The 27,993-nt window shown below is 45.3% G+C and overlaps 1 protein-coding gene and 1 pseudogene across 4 annotated transcripts in view; one reads left to right on the forward strand and one right to left on the reverse strand.

Moving 5' to 3' along the window:
* Nucleotides 1-13,906: 13,906 nt before the first annotated feature.
* Nucleotides 13,907-15,345, reverse strand: LOC135971372 (uncharacterized; annotated as a pseudogene).
* The window catches only part of LOC135971373 (SH3 domain and tetratricopeptide repeat-containing protein 1-like), a 52,210-nt gene continuing 38,782 nt past the window's right edge, over nucleotides 14,566-27,993 (forward strand). For 2 of the 4 annotated variants that reach the window (XM_073993962.1, XM_073993964.1), the window contains exon 1: nucleotides 14,566-14,714. The gene's annotated coding sequence lies outside the window, so the exon portion shown is untranslated. Of the gene's footprint in view, nucleotides 17,844-27,993 lie in introns of all 4 variants that reach the window. The other 2 variants (XM_073993963.1, XM_073993961.1) reach the window with 2 other exon arrangements.

The following is a 27,993-nucleotide window of genomic DNA, read 5'->3' on the forward strand; positions in this document are numbered from 1 at the left end:
CAGAAGAGCTCTACCCTCCCTGTGATATTGGGATTAATATCATATGCACCTTCCGTGAATTTTAGAAACTATATCACTGGGTAGCTACCTATTAATTGCTATATTGGGAGACATGTCATACTCTACTACACTGGATATTAGGATCTGTGTCACAGGATGAGTGTACACTTATTGTGATATTAAAACTAAAACCATCCTCTCCCTCCCTGGATATTAGGAACGACATCACAGGTAGCTGTACACACACTGCAGAATTAGGAATAATAATATGATTAATTATTACACATCAATGACTGATTTTAACAATTATCGATGACACTAATATTTAATAGGATACCATTATTAATTATGGATAATTATTTTAAATATATTTTTATGCATGCTTAAAATTAATTATTAATATTCATGTCATTTAGCAATGCTAGTCATAATATTAATCATTATTTTATTACCAACATCACTTAGTATTGACTTAAGTAACATTAATTGCTGATATGATTATTTAATTACTAATAGTGATATTGCTATTATTAATACTAATCGTTAACATTTTTAACCAGTATTAATTTTTATTATCTTTATTGTGACTATTATTATCGATGATTACTATTAATTTATATTATATTTAATAATAATAATAAACAACAGACTTGTTCCTGATATTAAGCTGGGGGAGGACGATGTCAGGTGGTGAAGCTTCGTGCAGGTTCCCCATGACAGGGGGAATAGCGACGGAATCCAAATGCTGGTCCTTACTTGGGAAGCCTAGAAGGCCACTGGGAGGATGGGAAGATTGGCACATGAGGGAAGGTGCAGAGGTGGAAAGGGCACAAGAGTTCCGTTTATTTACCACAAAACAGAGAACAGGACTGGGCCAGAGACTGGATTCTTCCTGTCTCCTGGGGAAAACTGGGTGCATGGCCTGAACTTTTTCTCTTCTGTAGGCAACAAGACCCGCAGAGGAAGGCTCTCTTCCAGACCTTTTCTGGGAAACCTCAGAAAAAAAATGGAGTTTTAGAGAGATAACAGATAAACCTCCGGAGATAACAGTGACAACTACTGTGCTGTGACTTCACACATAACTCCTAATGTCTTGAACATACTTATTTTTCGGAGAAGCCGTTGCCAAATCGAAAAGAATCCATGGAATCTTGGATTTATCTGAGTCTAACCACTAGAGAAATGCAAATAAAAACTACAATGAGATACTTCTCACATCCGTCAGAATGGTGATTATTAGAACAACTCTTTCTTCCCATTTTCTTTACTCATCCGTGACTGAACCATGAGGCACCATAGATGTACACCTCATCAGGAGGGTGTAGGGGACAGTGGCAAGGGGAGCAGCAGCACAAGAAACAGACAAGGCCACTACTTCTGCCTACATAATAACTATTGTCTTGGAGTGTACAATAATTAATAATGTTCACATGGCTGCCCTGAGCATACAGAGATGGTGACCAGAGTAGATGCAGGGACTACAGAGATACAGCCTGATCCTTGCTAATTAGGACTTAAGTGTCGGCTTATGTGCTGCCCTTTTGTGCATTAATAAGCCAGGGCCTCAAAACTGCCTGCTAAGCACAGGCCAAATGTCATGCGGGGGTGCAAGTAAATATTCATGTGTAGGAGATGAGAGCAGTTTAGTGTGGGAGAAGATGACAACACCTGAAGACCACAAAACGTTGTGTAGACCAAAGGGAAGGCCCATCGTCAGCTCACGGTTCTGACTCAGGCGGCTGCTAATGTGTTACGGAACCGTCAGCCGACAGCAGGTAGGTCAAGTTGAGCAGGTGTCCTTCATGAGGGTTGGTCCATTCCACTTGTGTTGCCAATTGTTTCAATAGCGTCTCATGCAGCCCACTGGTAAGGAAGGAATGAGCACCCTACGTTTACTGGCACCGTGAAACACATAACATCTATTACTAAACAGATAAGCCAGACATCAGTTATTAATTACATATAGGAGGATGGTGTAAGCTCCCACAGGCCCAAACAGGGATTAATTTAGGAGCAGAGAGTGGTATAGCATTAAAAAGGTGAGGATGTTCCTTTTTTTTTTTTTTTTTTTTTTTTGAGACAGAATCTCGCTCTGTCACCCTTCCTGGAGTGCAGTGGTGTGATTTTGGCTCACTGCAGGCTCCATCTCCCGGGTTCACACCATTCTCCTGCCTCAGCCTCTCTAGAAGCTGGGACTACTGGCACCCACCACCACGCGTGGCTAATTTTTTGTATTTTTAGTAGAGATGGGGTTTCACGGTGTTAGCCAGGATGGTCTCGATCTCCCGACCTCATGATTCACCGGCCTCGGCCACCCTAAGTGCTGGGATTACAGGCGTGATCCACTGCACCCGGCCCAGGATGTTCCTTTATTCCTACAGGAGTATGTGATTGGTTTGTCTATTGGCTGGTAGGGAACTGAATCATGTGACACTGAGTGGTAAGACTGTAATACTCTAAAATACAATATATAAGCTATCATATCATAATGGTGCAATACTATCTACTACAATAAGAAAGGCATCGATGAAAAGCCCAACGCTATCATACGTGACTGAGAGATTGAATGCTTCCTCCCTCAGATTAGTTACAACATATTGTCCTATCACAGTCCTCTCTCTTTCATTCAAAGTGAATGATCCAAATAATAGACAGAAATAATAAAGAATAAAGGCAACAAATGCAAAGAACTCACGAGATGATACTCTATGGTAAAATTTATGTACTTAGGAATTAATACCAACTCATTATTAGCAAAAAGTAAACATCTTTATATCAAGAGTAGTTTTTCCTTTAATAAAGAAAGGTGGAATGTGTATAATGAACAAGGGATAATCAAAATTTGCCAAATGAGGCTAGTAAGACAATCCCAACAATTCACAATCATTATTCACTGGTCAGTTAATCACAGGACAATACATACAAATGAAACTTACTGACCGCGTGCAGTGGCTCATGTCTGTAATCCCAGCACGTTGGGAGGCTGAGGTGGGCAAATCATGAGGCCAGGAGTTCAAGACCAGCCTAGCCAACATGGCGAAACCTGTCTCTACTAAAAATACAAAGAATTAGCTGGACGTAGTGGTGGGCACCTGTAGTCCCAGCTACACGGGAGGCTCAGGCAGGAGGATCACTTAAACCCAGGAGGCGGAGGTTGCAGTGAGCCGAGATTGCACCACTGCACTCCAGCCTGGGCAACAGAGTGAGATTCCATCTCAAAAAAAAAAAATAATAATAATGAAATAAAAAAAATTAAACTTACCTACATTTTAGAAAAACATTAAAATTCAACCATGAATCCAGCACATTATCAAATGAATAGACAAAAATTCTACCAACAAACTTAGTATCATTATCTATGAAACTCAAGTACTACTGCTTAAAGAGCATTTACAGAACTCTCACCTCAAGGTTTCCCTGCAAAACAAGGTGAAATGCATACTCAAGACTCTTTAAGAATGAGCCACTGATAAAAACAATATACTTGTAACTTGTGTAACATTTCATACATTTTTTTCAAGCACTGCACCATAATTAATTTGCATCAGGCTTTTCAAATTAGAAAAGCTTCACTTACAGAACTTCTTTCCTGTGGGAATTTTAACATGACTTTTCAAATAAATGTTAAAACTGAAAATATTCTTGCAGTTTCTAAACTATTAGAGTTTTAATCCTGTGTACGTTCTTGTATTTACAAGGTCCAGGGAGCTACAGTGTGCATTTTCATATGTCCTTGAGTGGGTATGAGAGCAATGAAACATTCCCACATTCTGGACATTCATAGGGTTTTTCTCAGGAATGAGCTGATGTCTTCAAATGGAACTAACACAACTGAAGGCCTTACTACAAATTTAGATTCAAAAGGCTTTTCTCCACTCTGAGTCCTCCCAAATCTTCAAAAACAGGAAAATCTGAAGGCTTGACCACATTTCCTAACATTCTTATGGTTTCTATGCAGTGTGAGCCTTTTCATGTTTATGAGGGAATGGGAAAGAGTAAATGTTTTACCACATTTCTTACATTCAAGGGGCTTTATTTATTTGTTTGTTTATTTTCTTTAATTTTGAGAGGGAGTCTCACTCTGTCACCAGGCTGGAGTGTAGTGGCACAATCTCGGCTCACTGCAACTTCCACGTCCTGGGTTCAAGCGATTCTCCTGCCTCAGTCTCCTGAGTAGCTAGGATTACAACCATATGCTACCACACCCAGCTAATTTTTGTATTTTTAGTAGAGACGAAGTTTCACCATGTTGGCCAGGATGGTCTCGATCTCCTGACTTTGTGATCCGCATGCACAGGGCTTTCCCCCAATCCCCCGTGGCTTTTTATGTCCTTGAAAAAGAACTAAGACAACTGAAATGTGCCACCATGCCCAGTTAATTATTTTCTTTTTTTTTTTTTTTTTTTTTTTTGAGATGGAGTCTCGCTCTGTCGCCCAGGCTGGCATGCAGTGGGGCTATCTCAGCTCACTGCAAGCTCCGCCTCCCAGGTTCACACCCTTCTCCTGCCTCAGCCTCCCGAGTAGCTGGCGTAAGCCAACGTGCCCGGCATTATTTTATTTTTCTAGAGACAGGGTTTCACCATGTTGCCCAGGTTGTTTCACATTGTTTTAATCCGGGCTAGTTATGAACTCCTGGGCTCAAGCAATACACACACTTTTGCCTCCCAAAGTGCTGGGATTATAGGCTGAGTCACTACACCCAGCCTCTATATCATGACTTCTTTCATGGTGAGTAAGGTGACTGGAACGAGTGTAGCCTTTACCGCATCTCTTACATTCATAGGGTTTTTCTCCAGTATGAATTCTTTCGTGGAGGTGAAGGGAACTGAGACGACTGAAGGCTTGGTCACATTGTTTACATTCATAGGGTTTCTCTCCAGTATGGTTACAAAGGGAACTCAAAGGACTAAAGACTTTGCCACAATGTTTACATTCATAGGGTTTCTCTCCAGTATGAATGCTTCCATGACAACGAAGGGAAGTGGAACAGCCAAAGGCTTTATCACATTTGGTACCTTTATAGGGTCTTTCTCCAGTGTGAGTCCTTTCACGCGTCTTAAAATAACAAGAAAATCTGAATGTTTTCCCACATTCCTTACATTCCTAGGATTTCTCTCCAGTGTGAGTTCGTTCATGTATTACACAACAACTGGAAACAGTGAACGCTTCACCACATTCTTTACATTTACAGGGTTTGTCTCCTGTGTGAGTTCTCTGATGTCTTTCAAATGAATTGAGAAAATAAAACGCTTTCTCACATATCGTACATTTATAACTGGATTTCCACTGTGCATTATCATGTGTCTTCTAACACCTGGAACAGAAACGAAGAATTTCCCACATTGTTCACATTTATATTGCTTCTCTCCATATGGTTTGTATCCTGAGTGAGCTAGGATGTGCCTATTAAGGAGGGAATGATATATAAAGACTTTTCCACAAACACTGCATTCACGTTGTTTTAATCCAGTAGAAACGTTCTCATTCAGATCAAGATTTGGAATTTGGCTGACAACTTGTCCATACTGTCTACCTTTTTTGCTTTCACACAGTCTCTGTAACACATGATTTCTGTAAAAAAAAAATGACAAGCACATTATTATTGGTTGGTTTAATAACTTTATACTTATTAATAGGTCTTGGACTTACGCTGCTACCAATACCAAGGAAAATGCATTATTATTATTTTTTTTTGGCCATGATTGAATTATTTGAAAGTAAATGGGTTACCACTGAAAACACAGCTACCACCTACGTGACTATGACGAAATTAGTAACATTCATATACACAATTTTGTAGTGCTATTTTCAAGTAAACTGTTTTCCAAACACTGACTGCTACACTGAAGTACGTTACATTTGGGTGAAATTTTTCTAAAACAAAATAAATTTCAAGTGACTCTTATTTGTTTTGATTACTTGTTTTTAAGTTCATATGACTTGCTAAGATTCCTTCAAAGGACTTTATTTCCTCTTCTCAGTGCAAGTTATCTTATATCTTTCCCAGGTTTTTCAAAGTGATCTTCAATATTCTGGTCTTTCCATTAGTTTCCTAAAATGCAGACCCACAAAATTATCACGAATTATTAAAAACTATAGAAACGTTACTAGATTTATGTTCATTGTACACAGTGCCCATGCCTGATTTCTTCACCAAATCATTCCCTTGCCACATTCCAAATCACAAATAGCACTGATGATAGGGAAATACTTCTGTAATTAAGTGAAATGTGTTGTCATTCTTACCTACAGAAGCCAGGTTCCTGCAGGTTTCCTGCATCACTTCTCTCTAGAGATTCTTCTGAGAAGAATTTAAGAAAGCCCATTCCTCCTGGGTAAAGTTTACAGCCACATCCTCAAAAGCCATGGAGTCCTAGAACATTCCACACATGTGGATAGAAGGACGGGTGAGACTGACAGCACTGGGAATTTATACTCAATCCATAAGCTCTTTACATGATTCTAAAATTTTCAAGCATTTCTTCTATGACGTGATTGTCACAACTCTTACTCTGTTCACACATACTCCCTCCCACACAGCAGTATTAATGCTGGAATTGAACTATTCAAAAAGGTAACAGCAAAGTAGAAACACCCATCTCATTAGAGAATCCAGGGAGTAAGATGTGCTGCTAGGAGTTACCTTTTAACTTCACTTTGTACATTTCTAGTATCTGTCATAATAAAGTCCTACCTGATGTGCATAAGGGAGTTAATATTATCAGTCCTGAGACTACTGATTCTTAAAAACACCTGCTGGCAAAGTTCCATCTTTGTATTAGTAACTTACATTTTGAAAGGGATTCCACCAACCCAAGTAATAAGAATGACCCACTGCATCTAAATGGCTTATGCAATATATTTGCCAAAACTTTTTCTGCTGAAGGTCTATTATTTTGTGTCACTGCAGTGGTGCTTAGGGAACCAGACACCAAAACACAGTCTGAACACTAAGTGTTCAATGAGTTTCCCTGGTAGACAATATTTTACATGTGCTGTCACTTGTTAACTGGGGAGTTGAGCCCATTCCATGTGATTACACCAAGACAGAGTATGCTTATTAAATTTAATTGAGTAATAAATAAAACCAATAATTGGTATTTAACAACATTAATACAACAATTTTTAAAATTTCTATTGCACAATGTCAAGGCAGAAAGGAATAAGAGGAAATATGACACATGGTTTTTAAAATGACATTAATGTCACCACTTCCAGATGCTATTCCTATGAAATCACATAAATTCCCAAATCAGGTTGTTTTAGGCAAGAAAAACTACTTTTTCATACGTAGTAAAAATGACAAATATCTAATGCTTTTTTGTCACTTAAAAAAAGAGTGATAGCTTGTCTAACATACTTCTAAGATTTTCAAATGAAAATACTCAGGACAGCACAGTATTAGCAGAGAGATGAGCAAGCAGACCAAGGGGAAGAAAAGTCTTAATGACCCAGCATTTATATGGAAAGTTGATGAATGATAGACTAGGCACTGTAGAATAGAAAAAGAAATCACATGCACTTTAAAATATGAGGCAAACCAGGCTGGCATCTACTTGGGAAAATGCATTGCATTCTTCTCTATTCCATGAACCATAATCAACTTATTATATATTCAAATATGAAAGACAAAACCAGAACACTTTCAGAAGTCACAGGAAGATTTTTTTTTTTTACGAAGGATTAGGCAGAATTTCTTTTGTGTAAGAAAACAGTGATAAAGGAACAGACAAACTCAAACATGTTAAAATTTAGGGACTAAAAAGAAAATAGAGTGGGCCAGGCGTGGTGGCTCAGGCCTGTAATCCCAGCACCTTGGGAGGCTGAGACGGGTGATCACCTGAGGTCCGGAGGTTGAGACCAGCCTGGCCAACATGGCAAAACCCCGCCTTTTTGCTGTTGTTTGTTTTTTGAGATGAAGTCTTCCATTGTCGTTTGGGCTGGGGTGCAGTGGCAAGATCTTGGCTCACTGCAAACTTCACCTCCCTGGTTCAAGCAATTCTCTTGCCTCAGCCTCCCGAGTAGCTGGGATTACAGGTGCCTGCCACCAGGCTCAGCTAATTTTTTTGTATTTGTGGTAGAGACAGTTTTTCACCGTGTTGGCCAGGCAGCTCTGGAACTCCTGACCTTGTGATCCACCCACCTTGGCCTCCCAAAGTGCTGGGATTACAGGAATGAGCCACCGTGCCAGGCCTAAAACCCCGTGTTTACTAAAAATACAAAAATTAGCTGGGTGTGGTGGTGGGCCTATAATCCCAGTAACTCTGAGGCTGACACAGGAGAATCACTTGAACCCGGGAGGCAGAGGTTGCAGTAAGCAGAGATGGCGCCACTGCACTCCAGCCGGGCTACAGAGCAAGACAGTGTCTCCAAAAAAACAAACAAACAAACGAAAACCCCAGATATCCAGATAAAGGATGCAGATGTGTCCACTTTCATAAATTCTTCACCATGCTACAAGAGGGGAACTGACATTTTGGTGAATCTTTGTAAATCATCAATTTGTCTATCACACTTTTATTTCACCAGTAGCATTGACAAAGCTAAGTCCTACAATTCCGTTTGAAATTACCCTTAAAAAGAACAGACCTTTAAAACCTACTACACTCACTCTGAGGAAGAAATAAATATGAATTTTTAGCAAATAAAATGCTAAATCATTTTAGCTTGCCTCTTTGGAAATAGTATTTTTATCTTTCAAGCTGTACTGACAAAATGTATCTTACAGTCAATGAAAAACTGAAACTCAAATAAGCGGACAAGCCTTTTCAAGATAACAAACTCAGGGAGAGGCAGTGCTGACCCCAACACAGACCTTTCTAAGTGTCACGGCATTCCATTCTATCCCTCGGGACACCCATCCTGTTCAGTAAAGCACTCAGTCACCACCTAGGAGGCACTGGCACTGCTCTTTGTCCTCCTGTGTGCCTTAAAAGCATCTTCATGTTCAGGTTCTTGCACATCCTCTCTGGGGTGGGTTTTCCTTGTTCTTTGGGACAGTTTTTCTCTCTTCACAAGTCTGAGACAATCTAGAGAGCTGAAATCATTTCTGCCTTTTCCTCTCAATATCAGTATTCCATTGGCAGACCGTCAATGTGTCTCCGAGGAATAAAAGCTCCGGCTGGAGGAACAGTTTTAATGACCTAGCTTTAATGACATTACGTTGTATTGTCCATTCATTTTAATGTCCTAAAATTTTAATAACCCTAAGGGGTCACCATTTTAGATGAAACTATACCAGGAGATTCCTCTAAGGCCAAGAGCATCCAGCTGCTCTCCTGAGAGACACTACCCCCTACCTCAGGCTGTCCTTGGGGATGAGATGATCCCGGGGCTGATACTCACTAGACCCTCCAATAGACATGGCCACAATGCGTATCCTGGGTCATCCCCAGACAGTTCTAAAATGCCAGGACTAGGAAAAGACAGGAGGGTGGCTGAGGACACAACACCCTGTAGAGTTTTCACGGGGGGACCTCAACCTAAAGACATTTTGGTAATATGTACACTTAGGAAAGATGAAAAGAAGAGAGGCACAAAGATTTTTTTTACAGTAGAGTGTTAGATGATTTATTCTCTGCTTTCCTCTCATGTAAAATGTTTGGAAACAGAAAAATAGTTTGGCCACGGTGGCTCACGCCTGTATTCCCAGAGCTTTAGGTGGCTGAGGTGGGCGATCAGTTAAGATCAGGAGTTCGAAACCAACCTAACCAACATGGCAAAACCGTGTCTCTACTAAAAATACAAAAATTAGCTGGACGTGGTGGTGGGCGCTTATAAGCCCAGCTACTTGGGAGGCTGAAGCAGGAGAATCGCTTGAACTTGGGAGTCAGAGGTTGTAGTGAACTGAGACTGTGCCATTGCACTCCAGCCTGGCGACAGGGCGAGACTCCGTCTCAACAACAACAACAACAACAACAAAATTATAAATATATATAAAATATACATTTAAAATTATTACATGTAGATAGTATTTGAAGTCATGGGACTGACTGTAGATAGAAACAAGAGAAGGCAAGGAAAGTTTTCATATTTATATTTGTATATATTATATAAAATTAATATACATAATTATAATATATAAATATATCATATAGGCTGTGCACAGTGGCTTACACCTGTAATCCCAGCAATTTGGGAGGCTGAGGTGGCAGATCACCTGAGGTCAGGAGTTCGAGACTAGACTGACCAACTTGGAGAAATCCCATCTCTACTATAGATACAAAAATTAGCCAGGCGTGGTGGTGCGTGCCTGTAATCCCAGCTACTCAGGAGATTGAAGCAGGAAAATCACTTGAACCCAGGAGGTGGAGGTTGCGGTGAGCCCAGATTGTGTCATTGCACTCCAGCCTGGGTGACAAGGGTTAAACTCCATCTCAAAATAAATAAATAAATAAATAAAACAAGAAATAGATATTTATGTCAAAATATATAATTATAATACATAAATGTGTATATATATACATTTATTATAAATTTATTAATATATGAAATATATTTATTTCTGAGACAGGGTCTGGCTCTGTCACCCAGGCTGGAGTGCAGTGACACTATCATAGCTCATTGGAGCCTTGAACAGATGGCTCAAGCGATCCTCCCACCTCAGCCTCCTGAGTGGCTAGGATTGCATGCACACACCACCATGCCTAGCTAATTTTAAAATTTTTTGTAGAGACAGGGTCTTCCTTTTTTGCCTAAGCTGGTCTTGAACTCCTGGGCTCAAGTGATCTCCCTGCTTCAGGCTTCCCATGTGTTAGACGTGGGCCACTGCATCTGGTCTAATGCATTTTTTAATTTGCAAGTTTATATTATTTAATATTTTGAAGTACCGAATGTGTTGAACAACCAACTTGCAGAATTCCCGAACAATGGACGGTCAGCTGTCATGTCCTGGTTCAAATTGTCCCAGCACACCAAGGCTAGAAACCTTTCGGCCAACTTCCACTTATGTCTCCCGGGGCAGGACAATGTCACTTGGCCAATCCCCACTAAGAGGGACTCTGGAAAGGCAAGAAACTATTCTGTTCTCTATAATGGAATGTGACCAGAGAGAAGGCAGTTGGGAGGGCCAGCAGGGCCCTCCAACCAGCAGCGTCCACCATCGACTAACTGCCCTAGAGCTACACCGTGCTGGGCATTTGGGGCACTGTTATGAGCAAGAGTTTCCATTTTTCTTCTCATGGGACCTTCATGCTAGTGGCAAGAGACAATTCTTTTTTTTTTTTTTTTTGAGACAGTTTTGTTCTTGTCACTCAGGCTGTAGTGCAATGGTGTAATCTCGGCTCACTGCAACCTCTGCCTCCTGGATTCAAGCAATTCTCCTGCCTCAGCCTTCTGAGTAGCTGGGATTACAGGATTGCACCACCACATCTAGCTAATTTTTGTATTTTTAGTAGAGATGGGGATTCACCATGTTGGCCAGGCTGGTCTGGAAATCCTGAGCCACTGCACCCAGTCAAAAGGGAGATTTTAAATCAATAAGTATAATTGTGATGAATGCCAGAAAGAAGAATGTGTGTGATGGGGAGGGGACCTAAGTTATTGTCTCATATTTTACCACTTTCATAGGCAATAACTAAACACTTAGAAGCTTAAAACAACACACACCTTTAAGCCAATTTTGGCAAGCTAGGAGTTGAGCTCATTTTAGCGGGTCCTGTGCTTGGGATCTCACGCTAAGCAGCTGGGCTGCATCCTCATCTGAGGCTCCACCAGGGCAGAATCCATTTCCAGGTCCGCCGAGGTTACTGGCATAATTCATTTCCTCGGACCCGCTTGGCAAGGACCCAGTTTTTTGCTTCCTTGCCTACAGGGCCCCTCCGAAGGTCCTTTCTCAGCACAGCATCTCCCTCCTGTAGCGCCTGCAGGCGGAACCTTTCTCTCTAGTGTGCGAAGGTGATGCACTGTGACAATGACATCCCATTGCTTTTGCCAGGCTCTATGGGTTAGAAGCCAGTCACCGGTTTTGCTCGTACCCAAGGTCAGGAAGACTATGCAACGGCATAGGTCATTGGGGGGTCAGTCACTTTAGGGTGTGGCTGCCACCACTGAACTTGGTGAGACTTTAAGGGTTGGTAGGAGCTGGCCAGGTACAGGGGTGAGGGTGTGTCAGGCAGGGGTGAGGGCATGGAGGGGGATGCAGAGGCCTGCACCCTGGAATGTCCTTTCACTCCCTGAGGTTTTGTTCTCCTGATCCCTGAGTACATCCCAGAACACGGTGGGGCCCTAGCAGGGGAGAGGTAGGGAAGCATGTGTTGTTCATCCAGGGACCTTGTTAGGCAAATCAGATTAGGGGCCAGGCTTTCAGTGGTGGGTGTGAGCGTGGGAGTGATGAGTGTGCAGGTGTGTGTGCGAAGAGCGATGGGGATGGGGTCAGCCCCAGCCACCATGAAGACCTGAACTGTGCATCCACCCATCCCAGCAGCCTTCCTGAGTGAGTGCCTTCAGGGCGCAGGTCCTGTTTTACACATGGAAGTGAATCAGAGTGGGACACTGCCTTGCCTTAGAGAGGTCACACTTCTTCTCCTTCTTCTTCTTCTCCTCCTTCTTCTTTTTTAAAATTTGTGACAGAGTCCCGCTCTGTTGCCCAGGCTGGAGTGCTGTGGTGTGACCTTGGCTCACTGCAACCTCTGCCTCCCAGGTTCAAGCAATTTTCCTGCCTCAGCCTCCTGGGTAGGGTAGCTGGGATGATAGGCATACATTACCATGCCTGGCTAATTGTTGTATTTTAGTTTCACCATATTGGCCCGGCTGGTCCCAGTCTCCTGGCCTCAAGCGATCTGCCCACATCAGCCTCCCAAAGTGCTGTGACTACAGGCATAAGCCACCACACCGGGCGAGAGGTCACACTTCATGCCAAGTGGGTGGCAGCCACTCAGACAGCACCCCAGCTGGCACTGGGAGTGAGGCGTGCTCAGTGTCCTAGGAAGGCAGAGGGCTGCATGAGAGGTTCCAGGAGGAAGGACTGGAGGAGGATTTGAGATTTTCACCTGAGCAGCTGGGTGGATGGAGGGGCTGTTCACTGAGAATCACAAGAATGTGGATGAGCAGGTTAGGGCACTAATAAAGCACTCTGTTTGGCCCGCGGAAAATTTGAGATGTTTCCCTGTGTCCAGCTGGGCCTTTGGGAAAGGTCAGGGCTGGGCATCTGACTGGGATGGATGTCTCTGGCAGGCAGCAGAGCATGTGGATGGTTTGTGAAGCCTGGAAAGGCATGAGATTTCTTGTGGCAGTGCCCACTGCAAATGGAAGGGCATTTGGCCTGAGTCCAGACATATACAAGTTGGGCAGAGAAGGGGGTGGGTCCCCAGGACCCACCGAGGAGCAGCTATGGAAGTACAGGGAAACCAAGGGTGTGGGGTCACATGGAGCAGGAAACTCAAATAAGATGAGGAAAGACGTTTTAAAGACGATCAGGGCTGGGACAGTGGTTCATGCCTGCAATCCCAATACTTTGGGAGGCTGAGACGAGAGGATAGCTTGAGGCCAGGAGTTTGAGACCAGCCTGGGCAACATAGGGAGACCTCATTTCTATAAATAAATAAATAAATAAATACCATTGGTACTTGGCATTTCAGGCGGGGAACAGCAAACACATGAAAGTTCTGAGGTAGGAAAGGGAAGTGATTAGCGCTTGCTCCTGGTTCCTTTATCAGACCTTAAAGAGATGCAGAGACATTTCAGGTACTCCTTGGCCGAGCTCCTTCAGGGAAGGCCTAAGTTCGTTTTTACTTCCCCTCTATTAATTTTTTTTTTTTTTTTTTTTGGAGACAGAGTCTCATTCTGTCGCCCAGGCTGGAGCGCATGCAGTGGCACCATCTCAGCTCACTGCAACCTCCACCTCCCGGGCTCAAACGATTCTCCTGCCTCAGTCTTCCCAGTAACTGGGACCATAGGGACGCGTCACCACGATCGGCTAAGTTTTTTTATTTTTAGCAGAGATGGGGTTTCATCTTGTTGGCCAGGCTGGTTTCGAACTCCTGGCCTCAAGTGATCCACCTGCCTCCGTCCCACAAACTGCTGGGATTACAGGAGCGAGCCACCGCGCCTGGCCCTACTTCACTCCTAACGCCCACCATACGTGCTTCCAAATGTTTGCTGAATGACAAGGTGAACGAGTGAATGGGACTACGTGACTTCGGGCAGCAGGCAATCCTATTCCTTGAACCTCAGTTTCCTTTTTTGTAAAGCAAGCCTGTCTCTCGCTCTCTGCCCTAAAAGCCTGAGTTCTGGGCTTGAGATGAGCGCGTCCTGTAGGGCAGACTGCAGGTGGACGTTGAGCTGGGTCTTCTAGGAGGCCAGGATCCGGCCAGCTCTTGGGTCCGGTCCTCCCGCGGGACACCGCACGCCCAGTCCCAGCGCCGCCCCGCCCAACCTGCCTTTGTTCCCCCAGGCCCCGCCCTCTCCGCGCAGCTCGCTCCCCATTGCCCGGGGGGCGGGCCCTGGGCGCCCGGCTCCGCTGGGGGCGGGGCTGCGGGCGGCGGGCTGGGCCGTGTGCACCTGCGCGGTGTGTTTCCCGGCCGCAACCCCGCGCCAGCTGCAGCTCGTTGATCCGAGCCGGATCCTGAGCGGGGAACACGGGCTGAAGCGGCGGCGGCGGCCCCGCCCCGGGGCTCCATTGTTGAGGCTGCCGCGGCTCTGTCGGCTGCTCAGCTGCGCTCCAGTCGGCCCAGGCGCCGCGGCGAGGAGCGAGCGCTGCGAGGCGGCAGCCTGAGGTGAGAGGGCGCGACGGGCGACGGGGTCTCCGGACCGGGCGGGGGTCTCTGCCCCGCGCCTGGCGGCTCCGAGCTGGGCTCCGCAGGGTCTGAGGTTGGGATCCGGGGTCCTTGCTCCAGGGCTTTGTCTCGGCCTTGGGCGGCACCGGGGGCTTAGCGCCTGCTGCGGTACCTCGTGGGCCCGCGGGGTGTCCTGGTCGCCCTGCGGGTGAGGGCCGGTCCCTACTGCTCCCCGGCTCCCCGCGTCTGCCGCGGAGGGGACTGCATGGACCCAGGCGCTGGCTTCTGCCCGGTTCCCCGCAGCGTGGCTGGTCCCCGCGTGCAGCAGAGGGGGCCCTGCGAGGGCCCACTCGTGGGGCGGGGTCCGGGCCACCGCGAGAGGGAGACTCCGCCGCCCTCCTCGCCCTCCCTCGCAGCGAGACTGCTTCCCTAGACTCACCGAGGGGACTGCGCGGACCTTCGGACGAGGGAGTCCGTGACTCTGCGTGGGGGCTCTTTCCCGGCCCCGCATGAGGGCTTCCTGAGTGTTTTGTCACCTATATAGGTGGCTGCGTGGACCCGCGCGCGTGGGTAAATGCGAGGTCCTTTTTCAATACCGTGAATCCAAGTATTCGTGCTATTTTAAATCTGCAATTCCTTGACTCTCCAGAGGGTTTTTAGATTAATTTTTTTTCTATTACTTCCTAGCGTTTGTTGCATAGTTCAGAGTACTTGATTAAAACTTAACAGGTCTGCCTGGTACGGTGGCTCACGCCTGTAATCCGAGGACTTTGGGAGGTCTAGGCAGGCGGATCACTTGAGGTCAGGAGTTGGAGACCAACCTGGCCAACATGGTGAAACCCTGTCTCTACTAAAAATACAAAAATTAGTTGGGTGTGGTGGTGGGCGCCTGTAATCGCAGCTCCTCAGGAGGCTGAGGCAGGAGAATAGCTTGAACCCGGGAGGCGGAGGTGGCAGTGAGTGAAATGGCTGCACTGCACTCCAGCCTGGGCCATAGAGTGAGACTTCCTCTCAAAACAAAAACAAAAACAATGTACTGGGTCTACCTCTGGCTCTGGAATTTTCCTGGAAGGCCTTCTCTTCTGGGCTTCATTTTTCTCACTTTTGAGGATCGTAAACTACATAATTTCCAAGAATTTTTGCCCTACACCTTTAATTCTTTCAAGCAAATATAGCAGAGAAAAATTCTCTTCCCCGCAATGGTGTAAGGAAGTCTCTCACAGAAGGGGACACATGGGTATGGAGAAGACAGAGGGTATATATATATATATATATATGTTTTTTTTTTTTTTTTTTTTTTTTGGTGACGGAGTTTTGCTCTGTTGCCCATGCTGGAGTGCAGTGGCAGGATCTTGGCCCACTGCAAGCTCCGCCTCCTGGCTTCACTCCATTCTCCTACCTCAGCCTCCCAAGCAGCTGGGACTATAGGCGCCTGCCACCATGCCCGGCTAATTTTTTGTATTTTTAGTAGAAACAGGATTTCACTGTGCTAGGCAGGATGGTCTCCATCTCCTGACTTCGTGATCTGCCCGCCTCGGCCTTCCAGAGTGCTGGGGATTACAGGTGTGAGCCACTGCGCCTGGCCGACAGAGGATGTATTTTTGAGCTCTACATTTCAGAGTTCTTTTCTCTAGCCCTGGCCTGGGTCCCAAACAGGGAACTTAATTCACTCTATCCCGAAGTATACTCTTGCTTTGATGCCATTGGTATGTTGTCCTAGAGATTTGCTGTGGCTGCTAGGAGTGTTTCAGAGTTAAGAACTGATGCAACCTCTCTTTTGTCAGTTTATGAGTCTATAAACCATCTTGTTTCCTTAGCGTTATCTCCCTGGAACTGGAAGGTCAGAGATGAAGTTTTCTTAGATTATAAGTCTCAGTCTTTGCTATCTACCTTCGTCTGTCTCCCATGTCACCTGCTGTTTTTTTTTCCCCCTGTTTTTCGTTTTAATGTTTTTATTGGATAGGTGTCTATTATTGCAGGCTACCTCAAAACATTTTTGGATATTGACAGGATATAAGTATGAATAATATGTAAAAGATAACTTATTCTAGTTCTTTTGAGCAGAGGATTTGGTTTTGATATGTGGCCCTATTAAAGCTTTTGTTAAGCCCAAGTACTTGCTGAACTTCAGTTCCCTTACCTGTAAAATGGAGTTAGTTGTTAATAATACCTGTTCTGCCTAACTCAGGAGATTGTTTTGAGGATCAAATGAAATAATGAATGTAATGGAATTTTGTAAATTTTAAATGAAATATTGTATTACCTAAGATTTTTTTTTTTAACGCCATATTAAGAATGGAATGAATCTGGGTTTTCCTTTGAAATCCGAAATATTTAATGTATAGAGAAGTTTTAATGTGTCTGTTGGGGAGCTGCATTAGGATTGTTTTCTATCTTTAATTGGCCAGTATTTTTTTATATTTTAGCATTTTTGGGGAACATCAAAATTTGTGTTTCAGTTATCATTAATATTTTACAAAGTTATTGAATGTGCATGATTTAATCTTTAACAATCTCTTCAATTATTTACATTCCCATGTAAAAAATTCAGTAATGAACGTCCATGTAAATAACATTCCCATGCTTTAATGAAGCATAATTTCTTGACATTGCAGTTTCTAAGTGCCCTGTGTTGAGGTTGGGAAAGCTAAAGGGCAGTCAGAGGTCAAGGTCAGCAAAGCGTCACCTTTGACATTTGAAATCCAGCAGCAGATATCACAGTGAACCCCATTCCAGCATCCAGGAAGTTTCTCTGCCCTGCCTCTCCTCCGGCCACCTCAGAATCTGTGTCTGCGGTGTTGGTCCTGCTTTCCTGTCTCTCCTCTGCCTTTTCTTTCTCTTCACCAACTTCTACCGAGTGCCTCTGATGTCTCAGACAGTGGCAGTGGGATTACAAAGGCTAATAAACCCAGCCCTGGTCCTCAAAGAATTTATGTTTTCTGTGCAGATATTAAGTGACACTGTCATATATAGTGTTGACAAACATTGATACAGATTTCCTGTGAAGTGCAGAAGCACCATCCTAGAAGCAGAGATGCAGAGGCAGCACTGGTGACTCACACGTGGAGAGCTGGAGTTCTTGGTCTAGTGGGATAAACTGACCTGGACATCATTTCAGTGCAGCGGAGAGTGAGTGCTGGGATGGGCTCCCTTGGGGCATCTGGGGCTGGGTTTGTCTGGTGTTTAGTCTCCTGCCTGGTACTTAGAGTTTATCAGTAAGATGAGCATTGGGAGGCTTCTAAGTGAAAAGAAAGGCAATCACTTACCTGAAACCTAAAATTTGTAGGTGTTCTGGGCCATTTATAATTCACTGAATCTGTTTTGTCAGAACAAGTCTATCATTTATTGTTTTGGATGGAGTGTGGCCAGCCCTGCCTTGCGATGTAAGGAAATCAGGAAACGCTTGTCAGGTGTCAACACTGTGCCAGGAACTCTTCTAGGGGTTTCCACGTGAATCACTGTATTCATTTCTGTTGCTGCTTTACCACATTTCCACAAATTTAGTGGCTTAAAACAATTGAAATTGTATCATCTCACAGTTCTATGGGGCAGAAGACTGACGTGGATGTGACTGGGCAAAAATCACCATGTGGGCTGGGCTGCATTCCTCACTGGAGAATTGTTTCCAAGTGCTTTTGGCCAAATATAGTTCCTTGTGGTTGCAGGACTGAGGTGTCTGTTCCCTTGCTCTCCATCTGTTGGGAGCTGCCCTCAGCTCCTGAGGCCTCTATCTGGTCTTTGTACGTGGTCCCATCAGCTCAGGACTAGGTAGGCCAGGGACCTGGTCAGGCTCTCCAGTTCCCCTTTGTGCATTTCTCTTCTTGCACTCGGAGAAAGTTCTATTCCCTATTTTAAAATATTTTTTTGAGATGGAATCTCGCACTGTTGCCCAGGCTGGAGTGCAGTAGCATGATCTCAGCTCACTGCAACCTCTACCTCCTGGGTTCAAGTGATTCCCCTGCTTCAGCCTCCTGAGTAGCTGGGACTACAGTTGCCCGCGATGACACCCAACTAATTTTTGTATTTTTAGTAGAGATGGGTTTCACCATTTTAGCCAGGATGGTCTCCATCTCTTGATCTCGTGATCTGCCTGCCTTAGCCTTCCAAAGTGTGGAGATTACGGGTGTGAGCCACCGCGCCTGGCCAGTTCTATGCTCTTAGAGGCTCATGGGATTAGATTGGACCTCCCTGGATAGCCCAGGATACTCTTCCTAAGGCCTGTGGCCAAGCCCTTTTGCTGCACGACATAGTCACAGGTCTCGGGGGTTGGAATCTCCCACCACAGTTACGGATCCACTTACTACAGCAGCCTGGGAGGTGCTTTTTGTCACCTCTGGTTAACAGATATCAATTATTTATTTATTTATTTATTTAATTTTTTTGCAAGTTGGCAGGAACATGAAGGTCCTTTTTTTTTTTTTTTTTTTTTTTCTTTTGAGACGGAGTCTCATTCTCTTGCCCGGGCTGAAGTGCAGTGGTGCAGTCTTGGCTCACCACAACTTCCACCTCCCAGGTTCAAGCAGTTCTCCTGCCTCAGCCTCCTAAGTAGCTGGGACCACAGGCACGTGCCACCAAGCCTGGCTAATTTTTGTATTTTTAGTACAGACGGGGTTTCAGTATGTTGGCCAGGCTGGTCACAAAATCCTGACCTCGTGATCCACCCAACTTGGCCTCCCAAAGTGCTGGGATTACAGGCGTGAGCGACCACACCCAGCCATGAAGATCCTTCTTAAATGAAAAAACCGTTCCTCTGACTTGATGTGAGGCTGTTGGTGAGACTGATAGCAGTGGAGACAGGTCCATCAGAAATGGAGCTAAACTTTGTTTTCTGGAGTATTTTGATGGCCTGCCCTGATCATGTAAGTTTTGCTAAGAAGTCATTAGAGTAATTCCTCTACTGGAAGAAATACCATATGGGGAATTTGGGACCTTCCCTTTTCAAGTTTTGCACAAAGGACTCTTCATGGGCGAAAAGTACATGATTCCAGGTCCATTTCTAGAATGGAAACAGCTGCATCAACCCAACAGCGATTCACATTCCTGAGTTTGAGAGAATCTGATTGTTTCAAGGCTGAAGCCAAAAGCCCAATAAACAATGTTTGTACCTTTATTCATAGTTAGGAATTAGGTGCATCCTGTGGTCAAGCAAACAACTGATGGTGGTCACCAAGTAGTTTAAAACCAAGTAGGACCTCATTTTATCATGTGGGTGTTTTTGATTTTCTTAACTAAGTTTTTATTTTCCTGTGCAATAAATGACAAACTCTGACTTGAAATGCATTTCCTTTAATAAACCAGAATCTAGGGCCGGGCGCGGTGGTTCACGCCTGTAATCCCAGACTTTGGGAGACCGAGGAGGGTGGATCACGAGGTCAGGAGATTGAGACCATCCTGGCTATGGTGAAACCCTGCCTCTACTAAAAATACAAAAAATTAGCCGGGCATGGTGGCGGGCGCCTGTAGTCCCAGGTACTCGGGAGGCTGAGGCAGGAGAATGGCGTGAACCTGGGAGGCAGACCTTGCAGTGAGCGGAGATCACGCCACTGCACTCCAGCCTGAATGACAAAGCAAGACTGTCTCAAAAAAAAAAAAAAAAAGAAAAAAAAAGAAACCAGAATGTATAGTCCTAAGGTTTTTAACCTGGCTTTCAGGACTTTATGAAGTCCCCAAAATCCTGTGCAACAATTTTGTGTATCTGCATCCATGTGTGTTTATGGGGAGATGATTTATAGCTCTCCATACTTTTTCAAAGTGGTTGGATTCCAAAAAATTTTAGAATACACCACTTTGGCCTGGTGTGGTGGCTCACACCTGTAATCCCAGAACTTAGGGAGGCTGAGGCAGTAGGATCCACTGAGGTCAGCAATTTAAGACCAGCAACATAGCAAGACCTCCACCTCTACCAAAAAAAAAAAAAAAAGAGAGAAAGAATGCTGGGCATGGTGGTGCACACCTGTGGTTCTAGCTGCTCGAGAGGTTGATCACCTGATCCCAATAATTTGAGGCTGTAGTAAGTTAGAATTATACCACCGCACTCCAGCCCAGGCAACAGAGCAAGACCCTCTCTCAAACAAAAACAAAAAACCATATCACTTAATATACTATTGTTGTTGGTCAAATATCAGATTTTGTTTAAAAACTAAATACTCTTTTTTTTTTTTTTGAGATGGAGTCTCGCTCTGTCGCCCAGGCTGGAGTGCAGTGGCATAGTCTCAGCTCACTGCAAGCTCCGCCTCCTGGGTTCACACCATTCTCCTGCCTCAACCTCCTGAGTAGCTGGGACTACAGGCGCCTGCCAGCACGCCTGGCTAGTATTTTGTATTTTTAGTAGAGACGGGGTTTCACCGTGTTAGCCAGGATGGTCTCGATCTCCTGACCTCGTGATCCGCCCACGTTGGCTTCCCAAAGTGCTGGGATTACAGGTAAATACTCATTTTTAGCAAAGTTGTACAGGCCTACAGTTCTAAGAGTCAGAAATTAACAAGGCTTAGGACAAAACCCAGCAATCCCCCACCTTACCCTTCTCCACTCTGATCCCTGCTCCTTGGAGGTTACTGTGTTTATGTTTTAGCTCGTTCTTCTAGATTGTGTGAAAGACAGGGAGGTGTCCTACTATGGAAGACAAGGATTCAGGCTGCTTACCTTCCCCGCTCCTCCTGTTGCCCACGTTTTTCTCCCCCATCCTCTCAGTATAATTATTGTGCTAGTGAGGCCAGGCACGGTGGCTCGTGACTTATCCCAGATTTTTGGGAGGCCGAGGTGGGCAGATCACTTGAGGCCAGGAGTTGAAGGCCAGCCTGGCCAACACAGTGAAACCCCGTCTCTACTAAAAAATACAAAAATTAGTCAGTTGTAGTGTTGCACACCTGTAGTTCCAGCTACTCAGGAGGATAAGGCACAAGAATTGCTTGAACCTGAGAGGTGGAGGTTGCAGTGAGCTGAGATCGCACCATAAGCTGAGATTGCACCACTGCACTCCAACCTGGGCAACAGAGGTAGACTCTGTCTCAAAAAAAATTATTGTGATAGTGGGATACATAGTATAATAGTGTATATATTTAGTATTCTTCCTGGTTTTTGGCCCACAGCTTCTAAAACCCTTGTAATTTCCTGAGTGATAGGAACATCATTGGTTATAATATTTGGTCTTAGGTTTCAATACCTGACACAAGAGCTTCTAAGACTTTGGGAATCTCTGGGGCGATAGGAGTGTCTTTTGTATGATAATGAGATGACAGGGGGCTTCGGCCCCTAGACAGGTTCAGGATCAGGGCTGGTTGCCAGAAAGATGAGTCATGATTATAGAGTTGGACATGTCAGCCCCACACCTACCTCTGGGAGGGGAGATGAGACAGGCTGGAGATTGAGCTAGTCACGGGTAGCCAGTGACTTAATCATGTTGATGTTATTAAAACTCCATAAAACCCTCTAAATACTGGGTTTGGGGAGCTTCTGGTTTGGTGAACTCATTTGGTGCTGGGGAGGTGGCACTTCCAGGCATGGGAGCCTCGACCTCTCTGCCCCGTGGTGTGCCCTGTGCCTCTCTTGCATTTGGCTGTTCCCGTGTTCTCTTCTTTGTAATAAACCAATAAGAGTAAGTAAGTGCCAAGCACTTTGCGTCTGTCACCTCTCTTACTTTTTCAGCAACACTGTGTGGCAGATAATGTCCTCATTTTGCCGGTGACAAAATGAGACTGATGCATTGAGTAACTTGCTCAAGGTCACATAATAAGCGGAATTCAAGCTCTGACTCCGAAGCCTGTGCTTTTAACGAGCATGCTGCATACGCGGCCTCTTTATTTGTTAGGAGTTTCGGTGTCTCTAGGGCCTGACACCAAGTTGACCGTCGTGTCCTAGAGCTGTTATAAGGGAGCTTTTAGCGGCCCTGCTGAGAACAGAGCCAGCACCTCCGGATTGGCAGGGCAGGGGCTGTTCCTGCTGGGAGCTGCAGGTCACTCCCTGTAGCCCTTGGCTGATCTTGCTCATCCACTCCCTCCCTCATTCAGTAGTTCCTGAGTGCCGCCTCTGTGCGGAGGAGAAGGAGGCAGCCTTCCAGCCCAGGTGGGGCCTGCAGGTACACAAAGGGAGAGGCAGCTGTGCGCTGAGCTGGCTGTAGGCTGGGACAGTGTGGCTCCAGAGGTGGCGATAGAATGCTCTGGGACTGCAGAGAGAACACATGCTTGTGAAAGGGAGGAAGGGGCAGTCACCGCAGAGGAGGTGTACTTGAGTTGGACTTTGAGGGAGGAGTTGGATTTCCACAGTGGAACCGAGCAGCTGAGGCTTTCTCAGCAGCTGAAGATTACAGCCAGCCAGCCTCAAATGTTCAGTTTTTCCTGAATTCCCTTTTTTAAGAGAGTGCAGTAAGTTTTCAACAGAGATAAAGCAGTCACCTCCATGTCATTCATGTTCTGCAAATCCTATGTGTAGTTGTTGATGCTTAGCAGATGGGGGCAGCCTGGGCCATAAGAGAAGAGCCTGTGTGTCCACTTGTTTGGACATCAGTCAGGTGTGGCACAGGGCAGTGATCACTGCCTTCCCCTGAGGACCTCAGTTGTACTTTTATGTGGAGAGGACAAAGAAAGCTGTTGTACAGGGGGCAGGAGACATTTCAACTGCAAAGCAAGGCACAAAATACACATAGTCTGTGCCCTGCATGAGAAACCTAGCAGAACTGTGTGCTGATTCCACCCCTGCCTCCCCTTCTGAGAGCGAACCGTCCATTGTACCATGGTGGAAGGCATTTCTGAAGCCTCTGCAATCGGAGTGATCTGTTACTTGCCCATTGAGCCTTGGGGCAGCAACCAGATGGTGTGGCTGAAACACAGGCCTTGGCCAGACGTGGTTGGTCATGTTGGTTCTGCCACTGATTGTGAATTACAAAACCTTGGAGAAGTCATTGTCTTTGTGTGTGCCTCTCATGTAAGATGGGGAACACTGTGGCCATTGCAGAAAAGCAGATAGGTGGAGCGAGTATGGAGTGCTTTGTGTGTGTGTGTCATACGGTGAATGAAATGGCACTGATTGACGTTATTGATAGTAATAACAGGTTTAATTCAGGAATAAAACTGGTAAAGTAGGCCAGGTGCGGTGACTTACGCCTGTATTCCCAGCACTTTGGGAGGCCAAGGCGGACGGATCATGAGGTCAGGAGTTTGAGACCAGCCTGGCCAATATGGTGAAACCCCATCTTTGCTAAAAATACAAAAATTAGCTGGGTGTGGTGGTAGTCCTGGGTGTGCCTGTAGTCCCAGCTACTTGAGAGGCTGAAGCAGGAGAATCGTTTGAACCCGGGAGGTGGAGGTTACAGTGAGCCGAGATGGTGTCACTGCACTCCAGCCTGGGCTAGAGAGTGAAACTCCATCTCAAAAAAAAAAAAACCTGGTAAAGTATTTTACCCAGCCTAGGTACATGTGGTAGAGCCGAATGAAAGCTTAGAAAAAGATGACTTGAGAACTAGCCCAGCAGAGGAATCAGGTGGGATGTGTTGTTACTGAGTAAGTGAAATTTGCACCTGCTTTCTCCCAGGCCTCGCTGAGTTGTGTACAACAGAGAGCTCAGGTGTTGGGGGCAGTTGACCGGTTGAAGAATGCATTGCTATTATGTGAGGAACATTGGGCTTTGAAAAAGCAGAACTGGATCCACGTTCTTGCCTGGTAACTCTAACTATCATCTAGTTTGTAAAGGGGAATACAGTTCACTGAAAAATTCTTATGACCGTGGGGAAAGGATTGGGGCGTCTGCATTGGTGTGTGTAATATAGGTCATATGAAAGAGCATTTAGGCTGGAGGGAGACTTTTCATCTCTATAACTTTACTTTCACAGGACAATTCCATCATGATTTGAAGATTTTTGAGTCAAAACTACATTGTTCTGCTATGTGTTTTGGGGCAAATTTATACATACAATTTGCTTAAATATTTCAGATGATACAAGAATATATGTGTAGCATAAAAAGCTGAAATTTGCATTTCCCCTTCTCTAGAAGTAACCATTGTGAATAGTTAAGTCTGTATTCCGCTATTTTGTGTATTATAAATACACTGTGAATATATGAGTCTATATAGACATATATGTTACAGAAACACATTTTTAGAGATGGAATATTGCTGTGTTGCCCATGCTAGTCTCAAACTCCTGGGCTCAAGTGATCCTCTCGCCTCAGCCTCCCAAAGTTTTGGAATTACAGGCGTGAGCCACCGCGCCTGTCCTGGATGAGTATATTTACTAATTGCTAAGTTACTCTGTTCATTACGTGTCTATTGAACTCCCCCATGTGCCAAGCATTGTTCTGAATACCTTATATGCACCAATTCACTTAATTTTTAGAGAAGCTCTATTGTTGCGTCCCTTTTACAGTGAGGAAACTGAACCACAGAGAGGCTGGGGACGTTGTCTAACATCACACAGCCAGTGCTGTTGGAATTGAGGTTGGAACCCAGACAGCTGGCTTCAGATCTCTTAGCTGTTATCATAGATGGCACACCCAAACCTTAGGGCCACCTCCCAAGCCTTGCCTGAGCTCTGCCTGAGCTCTGCGAGAGCCGTGTATGTGAGGTTTCTTTCCTCTTTAAGAACACAAGTCTTGGAATTGTCCCAGACCCTGGTAGGAGCTCTTGAGGACCAAAAAACAGGGGTTCTTCAAGCCTGCCCCAAGGCCAGATCTCTGATTTAGCTACTTGGAAGGCAGACGTGGAAGAGAGTAATTTTGCCAGAACAAAAAGTCAAGATTTCTGGGCTGACTCGGCCAGATGCGGTGGCTCATGCCTGTAATCCCAGCACTTTGGGAGGCCGAGGCAGGTGGATCACCTGAGGTCGGGAGTTCGAGAGCAGCCTGGCCAACAAGTTGAAACTCCATCTGTACTAAAAATATAAAAATTAACTGGGCGTGGTGCTGGGCGCCTGTAACTCCAGCTACCAGGGAGGCTGAGGCAGAATTGTTTGAACCCGGGAGGCAGAGGTGGCAGTGAGCTAAGATTGCACCACTGCAGTGCAGATTGGGTGACAGAGTGAGACTCCATCTCAAAAAAAAAAAAAAAAAAAAAAAAAGAGGGAAGGGGAATGGCTGGGCTGTCTCATCCTGGGGAAGAGGCCCTACAGCAGCCGTAGGACCTTGGCCACTTGGTTGGAAAAGAAGGAAGGAAAAGCTTCACCCATGGCGGTGACCTGGACTGCAGAAACCACACTAAACAGTCCACGTCCTGGAGCCTGGCCACCCCATTTGCTTCTCTTCTCCTTGGGTAGAGGGTGTGGGGAGCTTTCTACCCTGGAGGCTGAGCAGTGCAGCTTCTAACCAGGGTAGGCGTTTGTCTGTTCCTGGGAATACAGACAGCATTCTCATAAGCAGCCCAAATACTCCTGAACAGCTTTTTGTAGGGTGGGGTGGAGCGGGGCAGAGGGTCATTTTGACTCATAGGTACCTTTTCCACTTTCACGGCTGATAACTGTGTTACAGATTAAAGTTTTGTTTTTGATACTGAAGAGGGCTTAAGAGAGTGAGCTATTATGGCACATCTAAGTCTGCTAAAATAGAACCGCGGGGTAGTGTAGGAAAATCTCTTCTAAATTATGGATCATATATGGTGAACATTAGAAGCCATGTGTACCTAAGTTGACAAATCAAAACATGGCTTGTCTTTGGGTGACCCAGGTAAGTCTGGATGCCACTGCGCCTTGTGTGAACACAGGATGCTGAGGTGTAGGGATCAACAGGCTTTTTCTGGACATCTTGCACTTCTCCCTTGGGGTAAAGTGGGGCAGCAGTAGGAGCACACAGCTGTTGGGCCCCTAATATTTGTCAGCTGTTTTACATGTGGGATTCCATTTAATGCAATCTTAGAGGTAAAATTATTTTATTGAAGATGAAGATAGAAGCTTAGAGAAGTTAAGAAAATTGTTCAAGGTCACGTCATTTGTTTTTTTTTTTTTTTTTTTTTTTGAGACAGAGTTTTGCTCTTCTTGTCTAGGCTGGAGTGCAATGGCGTGATCTTGGCTCACCACAACCTCTGCTTCCCAAGTTCAAGTGATTCTCCTGCCTCAGCCTCCCGAGTAGCTGGGATGACAGGCATGAGCCACCACACCAGGCTGATTTCATATTTTTAGTAGGGACGGGGTTTTTCCATGTTGGTTAGGCTGGTCTTGAACTCCCAACCTTGGGTGATCCGCCCAACTCGGCCTCCCAAAGTGCTGGGATTACAGGTGTGAGCCACCACGCCTGGGCAGGGCCATGTAATTTAAGTGGAAAGATGAAGTACTTGATGAACTCAGAAGTTTGACTTCAAAGCCCTTGATCTTTCCATAACACATGGTTCCTTCCCCGGTTAGTGGGGAGTGACTGAAGAACTCAAGGAAGTTGTGTTTTGTGGAAAGAAGACCTGAGGGGTGTATGGTCTTTCCAGGCTTGGAATTGCCATGCTGGGCTTCTGAATTGTGTAGCTGGGCCATATAGAGAGAAGCCCCTCATTTAAGACTTATTCTTTGGGGGAAATAAAGGAAGGCCGCCCACATGAGACAGGCAGAGATGACTTTCTCAGAGCTGCTGTGGCAAGGGAGTCGGCACCATCACTTGCGTGTGGCAGAGACTGACATGCAAGTGAGTGGCAGATGAGGAGTGGGGAAGCTTCAGGATGGAAAAGAATGGCTCTCAGTGGAGGCTGTTGTGGGGGCTGGAGGCGGCTGTGCAGAAGTGGGGTGTCCTATGTGATTCGTTAGGGGTGTATTTGGCTTTCTTTGAATTATCCTAAATGGAAATAGGGGCCAAAATTAGGGTGGCTGTCAGTTTTGAGTCAAGTCCTGGCCACGGACAGAATCGTGGTTTAGTTTCTGGGTTGTGGAGAGAGAGCAGTCTGGCTTCCTGTCTCATGTGCTAGCCTGGCTGGCCTCCTAGCTGTTTACTGTAGATAGGGGATTGGTTTCCTGGGTGGGCAGCTACAGGTTGTGGTCTGAGTTCTGTCTTTATACATATGATCAGGCATGTTCTGTTTGTATATTCAGTCCCTCATTTTTCTTGTCAGTAAAAATATCAAATGACAAATTGGATACATTGGGAACTTTTTAGATGTCTGTGTCCCCTGGAGGAAGTTTTCACGTTCACATTTAATCAGAATGAATATAAACAATTGGGCCATTTATCTTGAAGTTGTAAAATAGGAAATCTTCAACAATACTACCTCAGCGCCATTTCCTGTCTGTCCATCGTTAGGGAATGTGTTTTTATCCCCCGCCGGCTCATCGTCCACCAGTTTGTGGTTGATCCACTTCTCTATACGTCTTGTCTTGTGT

This window comes from Macaca fascicularis, chromosome 6, assembly GCF_037993035.2.
Source record: "Macaca fascicularis isolate 582-1 chromosome 6, T2T-MFA8v1.1".
NCBI lineage: Eukaryota > Metazoa > Chordata > Mammalia > Primates > Cercopithecidae > Macaca > Macaca fascicularis.